Raw genomic sequence first — 20,349 nt, 5'->3', positions numbered from 1 at the left:
GGCGCCATGTAAGTGTTTCCTCTGCTCTTGGGGTTATTCATGGTTGGAATCCCCTGAAAGCAGCCTGAGTGTAAAAGTGAGTTATATTGCTTTCCGTCACAGTATTTGCTGTTCTCTTGATTCTCCTAACATATACCTGTTGTTAATGTTTATTACTTCCCATAGAGGTCTACAGTAAAGCTGATCTCTGTGTTTTATTATAAAGTGTGTGCTTTTCATTGGTCCTTGCACTTACACTATTGCCAGGTGTGCCAGTGTGGGCTGAGACAGTTCTTGGGGTTGAGAGGCAGAGTGGCGGAGTGAACAAACTTAAGCAGCCCCTTCAGGGGTATCGCTACATGTGGGGGCTCGTCCGGGATAATTTCCAATACTCTGCAATCAACTCTTAAAGATAGCGCCATGCTGGACCCAGAAGTCAGCACCTCAAAGCCAGTGACATCTTCAGAAGAATCCCTTTCTCTGCTAGTGGCTGAGTTTGGCAAACTAGTTACAGGGCTTCTCGAGAACTCAGTAGGGTCCATCAATTACAGGTATCGCAAACTACAGTTCTTCTCGGGGAAAGTTCCCACACCTTCAGGAGAAGATGATTTTGATACTTGGATGGATCAAGCCATCCAAGCTGTGGAAGAGTGGGATGTGATTGACACGGTAAAGAGACAGAGGGTGGTAGAGAGCCTGCGGGCACCAGCTTCTGATGTAGTTCGAAACCTGAAACGGGATAAACCCACCTGCTCAGTTTCTGAGTGTCTAGAAGCACTCTGTGAAGTTTATGGGAGAGTTGAAGATTGCACAGAATTAATCTATCTCTTTCATCACACTTATCAAATGGAGGGTGAGAAGTTAATAAACTATGTCACACGGCTGGATAAAACCCTTCAACAAGTTTTAATGAAAGGTGGGATGAAAGCTGAAGAGGCCAATAAAGCCTTAATGCTACAGGTGCAAAGGGGAGCCCAGCCACTGGATCCCATTGTGCTACAACTTCAATCCAGGAGTCCAACTGACCTCCTCACTTACTCCAAATTCATAAAGGCTATTAGAGAGGAAGAAGCTCTCATTGCAGCCAAGGCACAGATACCTGAGTCTGCCAAGGGTCTTAAACATGGAGCTACAGCTTACATCATACAGTCTGGGTCTGCATCGGAGACCAGCTCAGATGGAGGGCCCGTCAGCTCTATTGACACTTTGACACAAGCTATAGTTCAGTTGGCACAGGCGCAAACTACTCTACAGCAAACATTCTGTGGAATTCAGAAAACAGTAGGACAAGTGATGGAAGCCCATGCCGATATGCAACAATCACTTGAGGAAGTGAAGCAGACGGTGTCCACTCTGATCAAGGGAGGAAGGGGTGTTGTCTCCTTTAACGATAAGAAGTGTTATCACTGTGGAGAGGTAGGCCATTTAATCACTAATTGCTCAAATGAAGAGAACCTGACAGACCTTACAGCAGAGTTGGTGAGAGCATTAAAGAAGCTGTCTCTTGGAAAGTCGCAGAAAAACCTTCAGAAGGCCCCGGAGAAGGAGCAAACTGGGTGCCCATCTGAAGTAGTGAGCTTCATAAAAAAAGACAAGAGGAGACAGCAGCGGAAGTCCAACCCTTTGCAGAAGGCTCCTGTTGTTGCCTCTGAGCGACCCAGTGCCCCATTTACTTTGGCACATACGGCCCAGCAGCGGAAAATCAATGCACACCAGATGTCCAGCACTCAAAGGAGACTCAAACCAGATCAGAATTTTCACAAGAAATTAGTGCGGATTCAGGCCACCAAACAGACTCAGATCCCCACCACCCCCAAGCTTCCAGACAGGCTAGTGGGACCTGCTCCTGTTGTTTCCATCCAAGTAGAGGGAATCTACACTAAGGCCCTTTTGGATACTGGAGCACAAGTGACCCTTCTCTACCGAGACTTCTATGACAAGCACCTCAAGCACCTGCCCTTGCAGAAGTTGGAAGAGCTTGAGATATGGGGCATTGGCACTCAAAACGTCCCCTATGACGGTTATTTACCAGTCAGGCTGACTTTTGATCCCTCGGTGGCTGGGAAAACTGAGACTTTTGACACGTTAGCAGTGGTCTGTCCTCGCCCAGTAGGGGTCAGTAAGGGTTCCCTCATCATAGGAACCAATACTGATCTGGTCAGAAGACTGTTGACGCCTGTTGTTCTGGAGTCAGACACTTCAACTACAAGTGTGCACCCCATGTTGAGACAGGCCTATCAGCCCCTGGTGCAAGAACAGAAGGCTCCAGCTGAAGGAGTGGGGAAGATCTGGCGTTTGGACCGAAGGGAGAAGGTGTTACAGCCTGGTGAAGTGGCTTGTTTACAAGCGTCCGTCAAGTTGAACTGGAAGCAACCAGGCCCTTTCATTGTCGTCGAGGCAGATGGCCAGAGGAAAGGTTCGGGAGTAGAGATAATTCCTGAAGTTGTTTCAACTAAAGCGTTACAAAGAAGTCATGGAAAAATCTCAGTTAGTGTCTGCAACATAACGGTCTTACCTGTGAAGATGCCAGCACGGATGTTGTTGGGACAAGTTAACCCAGCCACCCCAGTCTCACTATCTGATTTGGTGGGGGAAGAGAAAGATGGGATCCCTGCCAAGGAATTTTATCTGGAAAATTCTCCCCTTCCACCTGAATGGAAGGAAAGGGCCAAGGCTCAGCTTCAGGGATGGAAGGTTGCATTCTCCAAGAGTGAATTCGATGTGGGATGTGCAAAAAGTGCCAAACACCGAATACGTCTTAAAGAGGATAAGCCATTCAGGGAGAGAGTTCGACGGATTCCTTTAGGGGACTTGGAAGACCTGCGTGAGCAACTGGCAGAGTTGAAAGGGGCAGGTATAATCCGAGAGTCCCGGAGTCCATATGCTTCTCCAATAGTGGTGGTACGGAAGAAGAATGGTGCATTGAGGCTGTGTATTGATTATCGGACGCTGAACAGGAGGACCATTCCTGACCAATACACCACCCCAAGAATAGAAGACGCTTTGCAGAGTCTATCAGGGGCCAAGTGGTTTAGCGTGTTGGATTTGAAGAGCGGATACTATCAAATTCCCATGCACCCTGAAGACCGAGAGAAGACCGCTTTTATTACCCCGGTGGGGTTCTTTGAATTCGACCGCATGCCACAAGGCCTGTCCGGTGCCCCAGCCACCTTCCAGAGGTTAATGGAGAAGACGGTTGGAGACATGAACCTGATAGAGGTATTGGTGTACCTAGATGATATCATTGTCTTTGGCAAGACTCTGGAGGAGCACGAAGAGCGTCTAGAGAAGGTACTGAAGAGACTCCATGATGAGGGGTTGAAGTTATCCCTGGAGAAGTGCCAGTTCTATCAACCCTCGGTTAACTACCTTGGCCATATTGTGTCTGCTGATGGAGTGGCCACCGACCCCCAGAAGCTAGAGGCCGTCACTTCCTGGCCAAGGCCTACTAATGTGACCGAACTTAGGTCATTTCTAGGATTCTGTTCCTACTACAGAAGATTTGTTGAGGGATTCGCTAAAACAGCTCGCCCACTCAACGAACTACTGAAGAGTGGAGAGGAAAACGATGACCCTGATCTGCCAAAACCTGTTCGATCAGCTGGAGGTCCTAGGAAACCCAGAGAGTCCATTCAAGAACAGTGGACTGCTCAGTGTGAAGAGGCTTTCAGACAGCTGAAGTGGAATCTAACCACTGCTCCAGTTCTAGCCTATTCAGACCCAACCAAGCCATACGAGCTGCATGTTGATGCTAGCAGAGATGGGTTGGGCGGGGTGCTGTATCAAGAGCATGACGGGCACCTTCGGCCTGTTGCCTATGTGAGTCGGAGCTTGGCACCCACTGAAAAGAACTATCCCACACACAAGCTCGAATTTCTGGCTCTAAAGTGGGCAGTAGTGGATAAGCTGAGAGATTACTTGTACGGTGCTGAATTTGTGATCAAGACCGACAATAACCCTCTCACCTATATCCTCACTACGGCGCAGTTAGATGCCACAGGTCACAGATGGCTGGCTGCCTTATCTGAATTCACTTTCAGTCTGAAATATCGACCAGGAGTTGGAAACAAAGATGCGGATGCATTGTCAAGAAGGCCTCATTGTTCCAGGGACTATACTGAAGAATGGACTCAGCTGACTCCCGAAGGGGTACAAGCCTTATGTCAAGGAGCAGAACACCAAGCTGGAGGAGGATCCAGGGCCAAAGACCTTGGAGTGTCAGCCGCTGGTGTTCCCAGATGTTACTGCAATGTCACCCAAGTCGGGGATGAAGGCCTGCCAAAACTCTCCAAGAAAGACTTGCGAAGGGATCAGTTGGAAGACCCTCTCTGTAGCTTGGCATTGAAAGCCTTGGAGAGCCAATGCCCTGACTTGCTCCTCACTGACTCCCTTAAGGAAGCCCGTCTACTACACTGAGAGTGGGATCGGTTGCAGTTGCACCAAGGGGTGGTCTACCGAAGGGGCCCCTCTGGAGATCCTGGAGAAAGATGGCAGTTGTTGCTGCCAGAAAAACACAGAGAGACAGTATTAACTGCTTTGCACGATAGTCATGGTCACTTAGGACCCGACAGGACCTTCCACCTGGTGAGGGACAGATTCTACTGGCCCTGCATGCGAGCTGAAGTTGAGGGTTACTGTCACTCCTGCATTAGGTGCATCCAAAGGAAGACTTTGCCTCACCGAGCTGCCCCAATGGGCCACCTTCAGAGTCAGGGACCCATGGAGCTGGTATGCATTGATTTTCTAAGCTTGGAGCCTGATTTGAGTGGACAGGGAAATATCCTAGTAGTAACTGATCACTTCACTAGGTATGCCCAGGCTTTTCCCACGAGAGACCAACAAGCACCCACGGTGGCCAAGATCTTGGTGGAAAAATTCTTTGTGCACTATGGTCTACCTCAACGCATCCATTCTGATCAAGGGCGAGACTTTGAAAGCAGTCTCATCAAGAAACTGTTAGATCTTTTGGGCATCAGGAAGTCTAGAACCACCCCATACCATCCTCAGGGAGATCCCCAACCAGAGAGATTCAACAGAACCCTCTTGGATATGCTTGGGACTCTGACTTCTGAGAAAAAGCAGCACTGGAGCAAGCACATAGCAGCTATCGTGCATGCTTATAATAGCACCACAAACGATGCCACAGGATACTCTCCCTATCGTCTGATGTTCGGGCGCGAGGCCCGGCTGCCAGTAGATTTGGCTTTTGGCACGTCCATAGACCATACCTCTGCAACCTCACACAGAGGATATGTGGACCGCCTGCGGAAAAGTCTGAAGGCTGCCTATGACAAGGCCCAAGCTGCCTCAGATGCCCGAGGACAGAGAAATAAAAGAAACTTTGACCTTCGGGTGCAAGTGCAGGACTTACAGCCGGGTGACAAGGTGCTGCTGAGAAACCTGGGTGTCCCTGGAAGACACAAATTGGCTGACCGGTGGAAATCGCAGCCCTATGTCATCTGCAAACAGCTGCCAGGACTCCCAGTGTACCAGATCCGGCCAGAGGGAAGCACAGGCCCGCTGAAAACTTGGCATCGTAATCATTTGTTGCCTCTATCTAAAGCAGTTCGTGTTCCACTACAGCCAGATCCACAGTCATCATCCAGGGCCCCCCAGAGATCTCGGCCAGTGACTCGGTTTCAGTCTTTGCTTCAGCCTGCAGAAGATGGAGACAGCGAAGATGAAGAGATGGGAATGGATTGGCTGTGGTTGTCTCAGATGCCTGAATCTGCTATCCCTCCTTCTCCTTCCACAGTGATTGACACCGGGATACTCAGGCCCGATGCTCCTGTGTTTGTGCCTCGGAGTCCACTAATTGAAGAGCTGACAGACTCTCAATCCTCTTTGATGACAGCAGAACCTGCAGACTTTCCATCCTTTATTGAAGAGGAAGTTAGAGATGAAGCTAAAATGCAGGAAGAGGAGAAGGTTGATGATGAAGAAGAGACCCATGTGCTTGCAACCCCAGAGCCTAAAGAACAGCGAGAGCGTAGGGTTATTCACCCACCAAAGAGACTAACATATGATACTTTGGGTGAGAGCTCTGAAGAGGTCATTCTCACTGCAAAAAGGACTCTTGAAGCACCTGATCCTTCCACCGCAGATTTGGTGGTTGACAATACTGACTCACCCCCTGACACATCTGGCTGGGCCATTCCAATTAAGGTGGCTTGTAGGCGGGACAACCTTCCATCCTATGTTAACTGGTGGGAGGTTCCTCTGCCAAGATTTTATGAGAATGTAAATTGTTTGATTTCCTGTGTGTACTAATTTGTTTTCTCCGCGTGTATATATCAAGCATGTACCAGGTCAAGGATTGTTACTGCCTTTGGAGGACCAAAGGTTCTTTGGTGGGGGGAGTGTGTAGCAGGAGATATTAATCCTGTCTCATGGCTGTGATCTGCTGACTGGCCTCTCCTGTGTAACCTGACACTTGCCCTGACACAGACAAAGCAGTGAGGGATTTCAGCCCCCCCCTTTCTCCTCTCAGACTGTAAGAGAGAGAGAGCCAATTATAAGAGCCATTAAAGGAGCCAATGACAAGGACTCTTTCAAGCAGGAAGTGCAGCTGCAAAGCATTGTGGACGATGGAGTTTTGAACAGAAACGGTCGTATAGGCTGATATGGAGATAGAATAAAAATAAAGAACTACAAAAGCCATCATGCTTAGGGAGAGGAGAATGAAGGGGGCCATCTTGGGTTTCTCCTGAAGGAGAGGGGGACTGCATGTGGCAGGAGAGAGATTGGACCTGGAAAAGAAGTGCTTTTGGGCAGTGCACTGGATGCTTGGTGATCTGCATCAGACAAAGGAACATCCAAACTGAGAGAAGTGGTCTACAGTACAGTGCCTACACTGACAGTGTGAAGTGCTCATCGTGAGGTGACCAGAGGAACCTGTCATTTTCAGGACGATCGTTTGGGCCTTTGTCACAGGATCTGGTGAGAGGGATTTCTCCCACTGTCAGATGACAGGAACATTGCACACATACAGAGACATCATACCTTGCTCATATTCACCAGGCACTGGGTTGTGTAGATGGCCCTGCTGAACAGACACCGTGTTCACTTTACTATACAAATACTGCCACAGGATTACAATTACAGTTTAAGTGTTTAAGGAGTTTAAGTGCACCAACGAAAGTGGCTAGCTGAAGATCCCAACATTCATCCAGTTACAAAGAGACTAAAGTTACTGGTGCCATACGGGCACGCGCATGCGTAGTCAGGCCTCTATATTGCATGGTGTGTGAGGGATTAGCTTTACCTTGAAAGTAGCTATTAAGCATCATTTGGGTACAGTGTTTTCCTATTGGGATCATGGTGTCGGGGATTAGAAGGGAGAAGTCTGACACAACAGAGAGTCATTCTTCTGCTCTGCTTCTGCTTGGACATCATGGGGCCCATTTTATGAAGAGGAGTTCAATCCACTTTGAGGGCGCCATGTAAGTGTTTCCTCTGCTCTTGGGGTTATTCATGGTTGGAATCCCCTGAAAGCAGCCTGAGTGTAAAAGTGAGTTATATTGCTTTCCGTCACAGTATTTGCTGTTCTCTTGATTCTCCTAACATATACCTGTTGTTAATGTTTATTACTTCCCATAGAGGTCTACAGTAAAGCTGATCTCTGTGTTTTATTATAAAGTGTGTGCTTTTCATTGGTCCTTGCACTTACACTATTGCCAGGTGTGCCAGTGTGGGCTGAGACAGTTCTTGGGGTTGAGAGGCAGAGTGGCGGAGTGAACAAACTTAAGCAGCCCCTTCGGGGGTATCGCTACATTTATTATAATAGAAATCATAGATTTCGACAGGGAGTGTCATGTTTCACATGATTGTCATATTGACTGTCATATGCCTTTAAGTGTTTCTATATTTTTTCTCGGCTCCTCCCTTTCCTTTGGTTTAGTTAATGCTGTATAGATAGCCCTCCCCCTTCCCAGTAATGCACTGCAGCTCTAGCCTCATGTCATGGAGCAGGAAACATTATGATCTTTTGACCTATCGAATGTTCATTGTTGTAAGATTTTCTCAGTTTATGGAATAAACTTCACAAGATCTACAAGATGTCTTATCGATTGAGTCACTGGCTGTGGTATCCAACTGAGGTTGAAGTTATCGCTATCTCATCACAACTGTAAGTTGCAGAGATCACATTATCAATGCTTAGATTGGAGAGACAGAACACCCTCTTTTTTTTCACCCCTTTCTCTTTCGCACTTCCTCTCTCTCTCACCCCCCCTTACCCCCCCGTTATTCTCTCTCACCAGGGCAGCCGTCAGAACTTTTTGGGTCCCTTACACTGCTTTTGGCCTGGGCCCCTTCGGCCTGACCACAAACATTCCCCAAGGTCCGCCCAATTCTGTATACCCATTGCTCTCGCACATCTATATACACGTATCACCCCTACACTGGTATGCCCCCCCACACCTGTACACCTTCAGCCACTTTCACACCTGTACACACTCAGCCCCCCTGTACACACACCCCTGTACACACTCACCTGTGTACTCTCAACCTCCCCCTCACACCTGTATACACTCAGACCCCCCCTCACACCTGTACACACTCAGCCATCCCACACCTGTACACACTTAGCCCCCCCTCACACTTGTACATACTCAGCCCCCCCCCTCATACCTGTACACACTCAGCCCCCCCTCATACCTGTACACACTCAGCCCCCCTCGCACCTGTACACACTCAGCCCCCCTCACACCTGTACACACTCAGCCCCCCCTCACACCTGTACACACTCAGCCCTTCCTCACACCTGTACACACTCAGCCCCCCCTCACACCTGTACACACTCAGCCCCCCCTCACACCTGTACACACTCAGCCCCCCCTCATACCTGTACACACACAGCCCCCCCTCACACCTGTACACACTCAGCCCCCCCTCACACCTGTACACACTCAGCCCCCCTCACACCTGTACACACTCAGCCCCCCCTCACACCTGTACACACTCAGCCCCCCTCACACCTGTACACACTCAGCCCCCCCTCATACCTGTACACACTCAGCCCCCCTCACACCTGTACACACTCAGCCCCCCTCACACCTGTACACACTCAGCCCCCCCTCATACCTGTACACACTCAGCCCCCCCTCACATCTGTACACACTCAGCCCCCCCTCATACCTGTACACACTCAGCCCCCCTCACACCTGTACACACTCAGCCCCCCTCACACCTGTACACACTCAGCCCCCCTCACACCTGTACACACTCAGCCCCCCCTCATACCTGTATACACTCAGCCCCCCCCCCAACACAAACACCTTTATGCACTCAGCAACTCCGCTACACACATACCTGTACACACACTCACTACCCCCCCCACACCTGTACACACTCGCCCCCCATGTACACACACACACACACACCTGTACACACACACACCTGTACACACACACACCTGTATACACTCAGCAACCCCCCCCACACACCTGTACACACTCGCCCCCCCATGTACACACACACACACCTGTACACACACACACACCCGTATACACTCAGCAAACCCCCCCCCACACACACCTGTACACACACTCACCCCCCATGTACACACCTGTAAATAGTCACTTCCCCCCTACTTATGCACCCCCCGCATACACTACATACACACATCTGTAAACTCACACAGCTTCAGCCCCCCCTGTACACACACAGCCCCCTCTCTTCACTTGCACACACAGCCCTACTTGTAAATGAGGTCTCCCTCCCCAACTCTTGTTACAGAAGGCGGACACATCGCTGGGACTGGGAGCTGCAGCTGATCGAAGCGCGTAACACAGTATGTTAGGATCCGCCAGGCGGAGCCCTCCGTCTGCCAGCTGGTAGACCTACCCAGAGCGTGGGGTCTAAGCCCGGGCTGTGCTTTCACCAGGGCCCCTGATGGTGGGGATGGACTTGAAACAGTCCCGGGCCAGGTCACGACCTCTGAGCGGGTCACCAGCGGCCGAGGAGGCCTCCGGGGATGTATGTAGGTACCAGGAGTGCCAGCTGTGAAGAGGATGGCGGCCCCAGCAGGGTGGTACGGATTGTGGCCCGTGGGGTAAGCGGGGTACCGAGTCGGCGGGCTAGGAGTAGTCGGATCACACGCAGGGTCAGCTAGGTAAATCAATCCGTAGGGACAGTCGGGATAAGCCGAGTCAAAAACGCAGGAGCAGGCAGAATAGTCAGAACAAAGCCGGGTCAATCACAGGAGCGGGTAGAATAGTCAGAACAAAGCCGGGTCAATCTCAGGGGCAGGCAGCGTAGTCAGGGTCAAAAACAGGGTCACAGCAGGAGCAGGTATTCAGGATCACGTATAGACCTTGCGGCAATTTGTGACAGTGCAGGGCATCTTTAAATAGTGCACCCTGCACTGTCATTGGCTGGCTAGGACGCGCCCCCGGCTGTCATTGGACGCCTGAGGCGCGCCCGCGGTTTCTACTGCGCATGCGCGGCGTCCTGTCAGCCGCGGCTCGCTGGGACCTAGTTCCTGTGTCCCGGCGTGATCTGCCGCCACTGCGCATGCGCGGGGGACCGAGCCGCGATTGCGGCAGACGGAGCCGGGATCCCTGACATTGCCCCCCCCCAACGGGCACCCTCCGGGAGCCCCACTGATCTCTCCACCGCGGGTGCGCACGAAAAAACTCCCGGATGAGCCTGGGCGCGTGAACGTCCTGGGCGGGTTCCCAGGAGTTCTCCTCAGGACCATAACCCTTCCATTTTATCAGGAACTGAGTCTGGCCCCCCCTCCTTCGGCAACTGAGGATAGCTTCCACCTCAAATTCCTCCTGGTCACCTATGGCGATTGCCTCGGGAGGTCTGGATTCTCGGTCTGGGAAGGGATCCGGTCTGGACGGCTTCAGAAGAGACACATGAAACACAGGATGTATTTTGAAAGTCTGCGGAAGCTCGAGTTCGTAGGCCACCTTGTTGACCATTCGTTTAACAGGAAATGGGCCAATGTACTTGGGTCCCAGCTTCCTTGAGGGGCACAGCATCTTCAAGTTGGCTGTTGCCAGCCAAACCAGATCTCCTGGTTGAAGCAGTAAATCTCCTCTTCTCTTTCTGTCGAAAACCTTCTTACTGTCCTCCTGGGCCTTAGCGATGGCTTCCTGAATAGTCTTGTTGTTGACGGAAAAGAAGTTCAAGATGTCCTGTGACGCCGGTACCAGATTTTCAGGCATTAGATCAGGGAGGAATGTGGGGTGATACCCGTAATTAGAAAAGAATGGCGATTGACCCGTAGCTGAGTGACTTGAGTTGTTGTATGAGAACTCCGCAGAAGGCAACAACGTCAGCCAGTCATCCTGGAGATAGGAGGTGTAGCATCGTAAATACTGTTCCAGCGTTTGGTTGGTCCTCTCGGTTTGACCGTTGGTCTGCGGGTGGTAGGCGGATGAGAGCGACAGCTTGATTCCCAGCGCTTTACATAGGGCGTTCCAGAACCTGGAGGTGAATTGCACCCCCCGATCCGACACAATGTCTTCGGGGACTCCATGAAGCCTTACCACTTCCCGAATGAAGATCCGTGCCGTTTCCGGTGCCGATGGGGTCTTCTCCAGGGGCACGAAATGCGCCATCTTCGAGAAGCGGTCGACGATCACCATTATCGCTGTGTGGCCTTGGGATGGTGGGAGTTCGACCACAAAATCCATGGCTATCATTTGCCAGGCCCGCTTGGGTATAGGTAATGGACGTAACAATCCCCATGCTCTACTCCTGGAGGGTTTGTTCCTTTGACAGGTGGGACACGTCCGGACGTAACGCTCACAATCCTTGATCATATCCGGCCACCAGAACGAGCGCCGTAGCAGTTCTAGAGTCTTCGTCACCCCGAAGTGACCTGCCATTGGATGGTCGTGGCAATGCCCTAGGACCAAGGTTCGCACCTCTTCTGGGACCATGATTCGGTCTTCCTTCCAAAACAGGCCACCGTGGCTCTGGAGGGGTGACCCAGACGGAACGGGTAGTCTTACCGAAGCATCAAGAAGCCGGGAGCGCAGTTCCGTTTGTAGCGCGAGGAAGCTTCCAGAAGGCAGGATGGTGTCTGGTACCGCAGCGTCGTCGGGGTCCTCAAACATGCGGGACAGGGCGTCTGGTTTGGTATTCTTAGTACCGGGTCGGTACGTTATATGGAATGAGAATCGAGAAAAGAAAAGGGCCCATCTCGCTTGACGTGGTCTCAGTCGTTTTGCCGTCCTTAAATATTCTAGGTTTTTGTGATCTGTAAATATTAGGATGGGGTGAGTGGCCCCTTCCAGTAAATACCTCCATTCTTCCAGAGCGGTTTTAATGGCCAGGAGCTCCCGATCTCCAATGTCATAGTTGCGCTCCGCTGGTGTCAGCTTCCTGGAGAAGAACGCCACAGGGTGCAGTAGTTCCTTGGTACCATTCCTTTGGGAAAGAACCGCTCCTACCGCGTTTTCGGAGGCGTCAACTTCCAACACATATGGGAGCGAAGAATCCGGATGGCAGAGAATGGGAGCAGAGGTGAACAGTCTCTTGAGCTTATCGAAGGCCGACTGAGCTTCGGAGGTCCACTTAAAGCGGACCCCTTGTTTCGTCAGTTGCGTGATCGGGGAGACCAGACCGGAGAAGTTCCTAACGAATTTTCTGTAAAAGTTAGCAAAGCCAATGAAGCGCTGTACCCCCTTTTTGTCGGCGGGTATTGGCCAATCTAAGATCGCCGTGACCTTCTGGGGATCCATCGCGACCCCCGCGGAAGAGAGAACCAGTCCCAAGAATGTGATTTCGTGCTGTTCAAAACAGCACTTTTCAGCCTTAGCGTATAGCCCGTGTTGGCGCAACCGTTCTAAGACCCGTGACACGTGACCCCGATGAACCTCCAGTGAGGGGGAAAAAATTAGGATGTCATCCAAGTAAACTACCACGAAAATATCAAGAAAATCGCGAAAAACATCATTGATAAAATGCTGAAAAGTCACCGGGGCATTACAGAGCCCGAACGGCATCACCAAATATTCGTAGTGACCGAATCTTGTACGGAACGCCGTTTTCCACTCATCCCCCTCCCTGATACGAACAAGGTTATAGGCCCCCCGCAGGTCTAATTTAGTGAAAATCGTTGCTGATCTCAGTCTCTGGAGGAGCTCGGGGACTAGGGGTAAGGGATAACGATTCTTTACCGTAATTTTATTTAGGTCACGATAGTCTATGCAGGGCCGTAACGATTTGTCCTTCTTCTCTACAAAGAACAACCCGGCCCCGGCTGGGGATGTGGAAGGACGAATAAAGCCCTTCCGAAGGTTTTCGTCGATATATTCCCTCAGCACCCCCGATTCCATTTCGGACAAGGGGAAGATACGGCCGAAAGAGATTTCCGACCCGGGTAGGAGGTCAATGGGGCAGTCGTAGGGACGGTGTGGAGGTAGAACGTCAGCTCCCTGCTTACTAAAGACGTCCAAGAAGTCATGATAGGCCGGAGGAATCACCTGGGATAGATTGGTGTCTCCGTCCAAGCACAGGAGGAACCGGGGAACCATGGGTCCTGTGACGTGGCAGTGACTCAAACAATAGGGTGACCGAAAATGAATCGTTCCCTTTTCCCAGTCAATCTGGGGGTTATGGGCCCTCAGCCAAGGGAGCCCCAGAATTACTGGAAAAAGGGGGGAGGCGATGGCGTCCAAACGGAGGAACTCCTGGTGATGGTCTGCCATAGTGGTGAAAATGGGTGGTGTCTCCTGGTCCACCACCCCAGACTTTATACTGGACCCATCTGCCAAGAAAATGTTGAACCCCCTTTCTTTGGTCTGGAGAGGGATTTTTTGCCGGTGGGCAAAAGTCAGATCAATAAAACAGCTACAGGCTCCTGAGTCAACGATCGCGGTCACCGACAATATTCCTCCGGGGAGCTGTAAAGACACAGGAATGGCCAGGTAACTAGACTGATCATCCCTGCCTGCAGGTAAGGAACAAGAAACGGGCGTGGACTTACTCGTTTTTGCAGGACAGGAGCGCACTTGGTGACCAGCTTCCCCGCAGTATAGACACAGGTTCAGTGAGCGCCTCCTCTGGCGTTCCTCGACCGATAAGTGGGAACGGGCCAGTCCCAGTTGCATGGGTTCCGAGTTGTCTCCCATCTCCGTGTTTCGCGGATGGTTCCCTGGGGCTGGAGTTGTATCTCTTGATGGAATCCATGCCACCCTTTGACCCTGGCCGCTCCTTTCCTGTCGACGTTCCCTTAGTCTACGGTCAATTTGAATGGCCAATTCAATCAATCGTTCCAGGGAGTCAGGTAGGCCTACTCGTGCGAGTTCGTCCTTGAGAGGCTCAGACAGTCCAATGCGGAACTGGTGACATAAGGCCGCATCGTTCCATCTGGTGTCTCCCATGCTACGCCTAAAATCGGACGCGTATTCTTCCGCTGCCCGGCGGCCCTGTCGCAGAGAGTATAGGGTAGCCTCTGCGGAAGCAGCCCGCTGAGGGTCGTCATACAAAACGGCCATGGCCTGAAAGAACTCGGTCACAGAGTCAAGATGGGGGTCGCGCCTCTCCATCAGACGGTGGGCCCAATCCTGGGGCTCATCCTGAAGGAGAGAGACTATAAACCCCACCTTGACGGTCTCGGAGGAGAATGTGCGAGGCTGCAAGTTAAAATATAGTGTGCAAGCGTTCCGAAAGGCTCGGAAGCGGCTCCGGTCCCCACGGAACCGCTCCGGCAGGGGAACGCGGGGTTCAGGAGCCAAGGGTGTGGCAACCGCTCCGGATACCGGGGTTGCGGGAGGTTCCACAGACGGGGAACTCTGAGCAGGGGGAGTCTGGGGGGCTAATGTCTTTATGCGGTCTTCCAGTCGGGCGCAGCGACTGTGGAAGTTCTGGAAAGCCTGGGTCAAAGTTGCCAGGTGCTGGCAAATATCCTCTAGGGACGCCGGTCCACTTCCTGGCTCTGTCATGGCCGCAAGGTACTGTTAGGATCCGCCAGGCGGAGCCCTCCGTCTGCCAGCTGGTAGACCTACCCAGAGCGTGGGGTCTAAGCCCGGGCTGTGCTTTCACCAGGGCCCCTGATGGTGGGGATGGACTTGAAACAGTCCCGGGCCAGGTCACGACCTCTGAGCGGGCCACCAGCGGCCGAGGAGGCCTCCGGGGATGTATGTAGGTACCAGGAGAGCCAGCTGTGAAGAGGATGGCGGCCCCAGCAGGGTGGTACGGATTGTGGCCCGTGGGGTAAGCGGGGTACCGAGTCGGCGGGCTAGGAGTAGTCGGATCACACGCAGGGTCAGCTAGGTAAATCAATCCGTAGGGACAGTCGGGATAAGCCGAGTCAAAAACGCAGGAGCAGGCAGAATAGTCAGAACAAAGCCGGGTCAATCACAGGAGCGGGTAGAATAGTCAGAACAAAGCCGGGTCAATCTCAGGGGCAGGCAGCGTAGTCAGGGTCAAAAACAGGGTCACAGCAGGAGCAGGTATTCAGGATCACGTATAGACCTTGCGGCAATTTGTGACAGTGCAGGGCATCTTTAAATAGTGCACCCTGCACTGTCATTGGCTGGCTAGGACGCGCCCCCGGCTGTCATTGGACGCCTGAGGCGCGCCCGCGGTTTCTACTGCGCATGCGCGGCGTCCTGTCAGCCGCGGCTCGCCGGGACCTAGTTCCTGTGTCCCGGCGTGATCTGCCGCCACTGCGCATGCGCGGGGGACCGAGCCGCGATTGCGGCAGACGGAGCCGGGATCCCTGACACAGTAGAAGCAGCAGACACACGAGGAGTGCAGGAAGTAGCCAGAGGTGGCAGTAATGAGCTGGATGTGTGAGCTCAGTGACAGCTGCAGCAGCTACCAACTTCTCTGGCCGGTTCACACTATAGAAACAGTCCAGATGTGTTTCTGCATGTGCGTTTGTGATGCGTTCCAGTGCATTCTGATGCATTTCTGATGCATTTTTTATGCATTCCAGTTCATTTTTTCCCCTCTCTTTTTCTTTAATTTAAATAGGGACATGTGCGTTCCGGTGCATTTTTATTGCATTTTACCACGTTCCAGTACAGTTATGTGCAGGAAAAATGCCATCTGTTCTACTTTTTTTTCTGCAACCGGAACGCACTGGAACTGCAAGCACTGATGTGAACTATGACACTGACAACCATATAACCTACTTTCTGCTAATTTTGGATGTAAACAAAGCAACTGAAATGCATGGAGTGTGAACTGGTCCTTCCTCTGTAGTGCATCACACAGCTTCCCTGCACCCTCCTCCTTCTCCTGTCCCTGTGGGCAGCCAGGCCCCTCAGCATGCTTGGACTCCCCAACACTTGTATCAGCTATCCCCCCTGATGGCGGCCCTGACTCTCACCCCCCTCTCACCGCCATCTCTCTCACCTCCCTCTCTCTCTTCCCCCCTCACTCCTCTCTCTCTCTCTCCCAAGCCCCACTTTCTCTCACCCTTCCTCCTCTCACCCGATTTCTCTCACACCCCTTATCTCTCCCCACCCGTTTCTCTCTTCTTTACCCCCTCTCTCTTACCCCCCTTTCTCTCTCTCTCTTTCACCCCCCTTTCACCCCTTTTTCTCTCACCCCTTCTCTCACCCTCTCTCACTACTTGTCTCTCATCCCCCTCTCCTTGTCACCCCCTCTTTTTCTGGCCCCCCTCACCCCCTCTCTTTCTCATCCCCCCTTTCTTTCTTCCCCCTCTCTCTCATCTCCCCCACCCCCCTTCTCTCACCCCCTCTCTCCCCCATCCCCTCTCTCACCCCCTTCTCTCTCTCACCCCCCTTTGTTTCAACCCCTCTCTTTCACTCCCTCTCTCTCTCATCTCCCACCCCTTTCTCTCTACCCCCTCTCTCTTTTTCACCCCCTCTCTTATCCTCCTCTGTCTCCCACTCCCCTCTCTCTCACCCCCCTCCCTCTCTTTCACCCCCCTTTCTAGTCTCCCTCTCTACATGCCCCCCCCTCTTCTACCCCCTTCTCTCTCACACCCCTCTCACCCCACTCTCTATCATCCCTCCTCTCACTCTGTCACCCCCTCTCTCTCACATTCCCTCTTTCTCTCACCCCCATTCTCTCTCACACCCCCATCTCTTTCTCACCCCCCTATCCCTCCTTGACCCATTCTCCCTCTCACCTCCCCTCATTCCCCCTCTCACCTCCTCTCTCTTTCTCCCCCACCTCTTGCATGTAGGCAGGGGGAAGACGCTGACTGACAGTTGACAGAAAGTGATTGTTACTTGTCCCATCCCCCCCAGCACTGCCACTTATCCCACCTCCCAGCACTGCCATCCCTTCCGCCCCGCTGCTGCCACTGATCCCATCAACCCATCAGCACTGCCACTAATCACACCCTCTTCCCCTTCTCCAGCATTGCCATTAATCCCTCCTCAGCGCTGCTACACAACCCATCTGCACTGCCACTAATCCCATCTTTCCCACCACTGCCACTGATCACCCCCCCCCGGCAACCAATGGGTGAGTGGTAATGATACGCAGTAACCTCTAGCAACCAATAGACAAGCAGAGAGATGTGTTGTAACCTCTAGCAATTAATCAGCGAGCAAACCTTTAGCAACCAGTCAGTGAGCAGTAATGATGTGCCGGAACCCCTCGCAATCACTGCCTAATCTGATACAGTAAACTGGTTTTGAGTCTAGATTCTATTTATTGTACAGTATGTCTCAGAGCAGGTGTGGGGGAGAGGAGGATTGCACGCGAGCATGGGGCGGGGACCAAGAAAATTTTTGCTAAGGGTACAATCAACCTTTTTTTTAAGACAGGCCCTGCCTCAGGGGCTTATTATGAAGAAACTATTTTTCTACAGTATAGCCCTTGAGGTATTGTATTTATGTGATTTTGTTTTTTCATATATTCCACCATAGCATGTCTTTCTTTTGTGATTTTTTTTTTCTCTTCCTTCTTTTTTCTTTTTCTCCTCTATTGATGGTGTGTGTGTGTTTCTGCCTAGTGGAACAATCATCTGTGTCCTTTGTGCCCCTACATCCGGAACTCTGTTCTTGTGGGGTTGAATCATCACCCCCTACGAAATATCCCAATTTTGGTCCAGTAAGTGATCCCATGATTGACTATCAATATGGCCTCAGTCTGACAATTGTGTATATACTATGGTAGTGATATACAGTGAGGGAAATAACTATTTGCTCCACTGCTGGTGCTGAATGTTTGCCCCTCACAAAGGAATGATCAGGCTAAAAATCGAATGTTCGGTGTATTGTAACACTGAGACAGAATAGCAACACAAAATTCAGCAGAAATGCGTCTAACAAATGATGACTGATTTACATGTTCATGAGCGAAATAAGCATTTGATCCCCTTCACAAAACATGACTTAGTACTTGGTGGCAAATCCCTTGTTGGCAATCACAGGGGTCAGGCATTTCCTGTAGTTGGCCACCAGGCTTCTCAGGAGGGATTTTGGCCCACTCCTCTTGGCAGATCCTCTCCAACTCATTAAGGTTGGGTGGCTGACATTTGGCAACTCGAACTTTCAGCTCCCTCCACAGATTTTCAATCCGATTAAGGTCTGGAGACTGGCTAGGCCACTCCAGGACCTTAATGTGCTTCTTCTTGAGCCACTCCTTTGTTGCCTTGGCCGTGTGTTTTGGCTCCTTGTCATGCTGGAACACCCATCCATGACCCATTTTCAATGCCCTAGCTGAGGAAAAAAGGTTCTCACCCAAGATTTGCCGCTACATTGCCCCGTCCATCGTCCCCTTGATGCGGTGCAGTTGTCCTGTCCCCTTACCAGAAAAATACCCCCAAAGTAGAATGTTTCCACCACCATGTTTGACAGTTGGGATGGTGTTCTTGGGGTCATAGGCAGCATTCCTCGTCCTCCTCCTCCAAACACGACGAGTTGAGTTGATGCCAAAGAGCTCCATTTTGGTCTCATCTGACCACGACACTTTCAACCAGTCCTGCTCTGCCTCATTCAGATGTTCAGTGGCAAACTTCAGACAGGCCTGGACATGTGCTCTCTTGAGCAGAGGGACCTTGCGGGCACTGCAGGATTTCAGTCCTTGTCGGCGTAGTGTGTTACCAATTGTTCTCTTGGTGACTGCGGTCCCAGCTGGCCGGAGATCATTGACAAGATCCTCACTCGTAGTTCTGGGATGATGCCTCACTGTTGTCATGATCATTGACACTCCACGAGGGGAGATCTTGCATGGTGCACCAGACCTAGGGAGACTGACAGTTGTTTTGTGTTTCTTCCATTTGCGAATGTTGTCACCTTTTCACCAAGCTGCTTGGCGATAGTTTGGTAGCCCAGTCCAGCCTTGTGTAGGTCTACAATCCTGTCCCTGACATCCATGGACAGCTCTTTGGTCTTTCCCATGGTGGAGAGTTTGGAATCTGATGGTTTGATTGCTCCTGTGGACAGGTGTCTTTTTTACAGGTAACAAAATGAGATTAGCATCACTCCCTTTAAGAGACTGCTTTTAATCTCAGCTTGTTACCTGTATGAAAGATACCCAGTAGCCAGAAATCCTGCTGAATGATAGGGAATCAAATACTTATTTCCCTCATGTATATGTAAATCAGTGCATACTTTGTTAGACATGCATTTATTTTGAAATTTTTGTTGCTATTCTGTCTCTCAGTGTTACAATACACCTACCATTCGATTTGTAGACCGATCATTTCTTTGTGAGTGGGCAAACTTTCAAAATCAGCAGGGGGTCAAATACTTATTTCCTTCACTGTATATGTTTATGTTCTAGATATAACCTCCTCAATATTACCCCCGATGAAGATTCCTATCAAGAATTGAAACATGTTGGGGTTGTCATACTGTATGTATTATTAATTTCATATGCTCTGTGGTGGTTTTATGTCTTTTCTTTGGACCAAGGTCTTCTTCTGATGTAATTATATGTAGTGTTTTAACCTTTTTTTTTTTTTCTTTTTCTCTTCTATTGATGGCGTGTGTGTGTTTCTGCCTAGTGGAACAATCATCTGTGTCCTTTGTACCCCTACATCCGGAACTCTGTTCTTGTGGGGTTGAATCCTCACCCTCTACGAAATGTCACAATTCTGGTCCAGTAAGTGATCCCATGATTGACTATTAATATGGCCTCAGTCTGACCATTTTGTATATACTATGGTAGTGATATATATGTTTATGTTCCAGATATAACCACCTCAACATTACCCCCTGATGAAGATTCCTATCAAGGATTGAAACATGTTGGGGTTGTCCTACTGTATGTATTATTATTTCATATGCTCTGTGGTGGTTTTATGTCTTTTCTTTGGACCAAGGTCTTCTTCTGATGTAATTATATTTACAGTGTTTTAACTATTTGGTAATAACATTTTTGAGTTTTAAATGTGAATTAACATTTTTCCGATGCCATTAAAGTCCCTCATCATTTTGCTCTGGTTTTTATTGATTCAATTCTGTGATGTGGCAC

General features: G+C 50.8%; 1 protein-coding gene across 1 annotated transcript in view; it reads right to left on the bottom strand.

Annotated features, from left to right (window-relative positions):
• The window catches only part of LOC149457149 (lymphocyte antigen 6E-like), an 89,968-nt gene that overhangs the window by 21,970 nt on the left and 47,649 nt on the right, over positions 1 to 20,349 (bottom strand). The window lies entirely within an intron of this gene.

Source organism: Staurois parvus, unplaced genomic scaffold (genome assembly GCF_062004578.1).
Source record: "Staurois parvus isolate SC_StPar_1 unplaced genomic scaffold, SC_StPar_1.0 ptg000333l, whole genome shotgun sequence".
Lineage (NCBI taxonomy): Eukaryota > Metazoa > Chordata > Amphibia > Anura > Ranidae > Staurois > Staurois parvus.
Note: the sequence above shows the minus strand (reverse complement) of the source record. Positions and strands in the feature narration are given on the sequence as shown.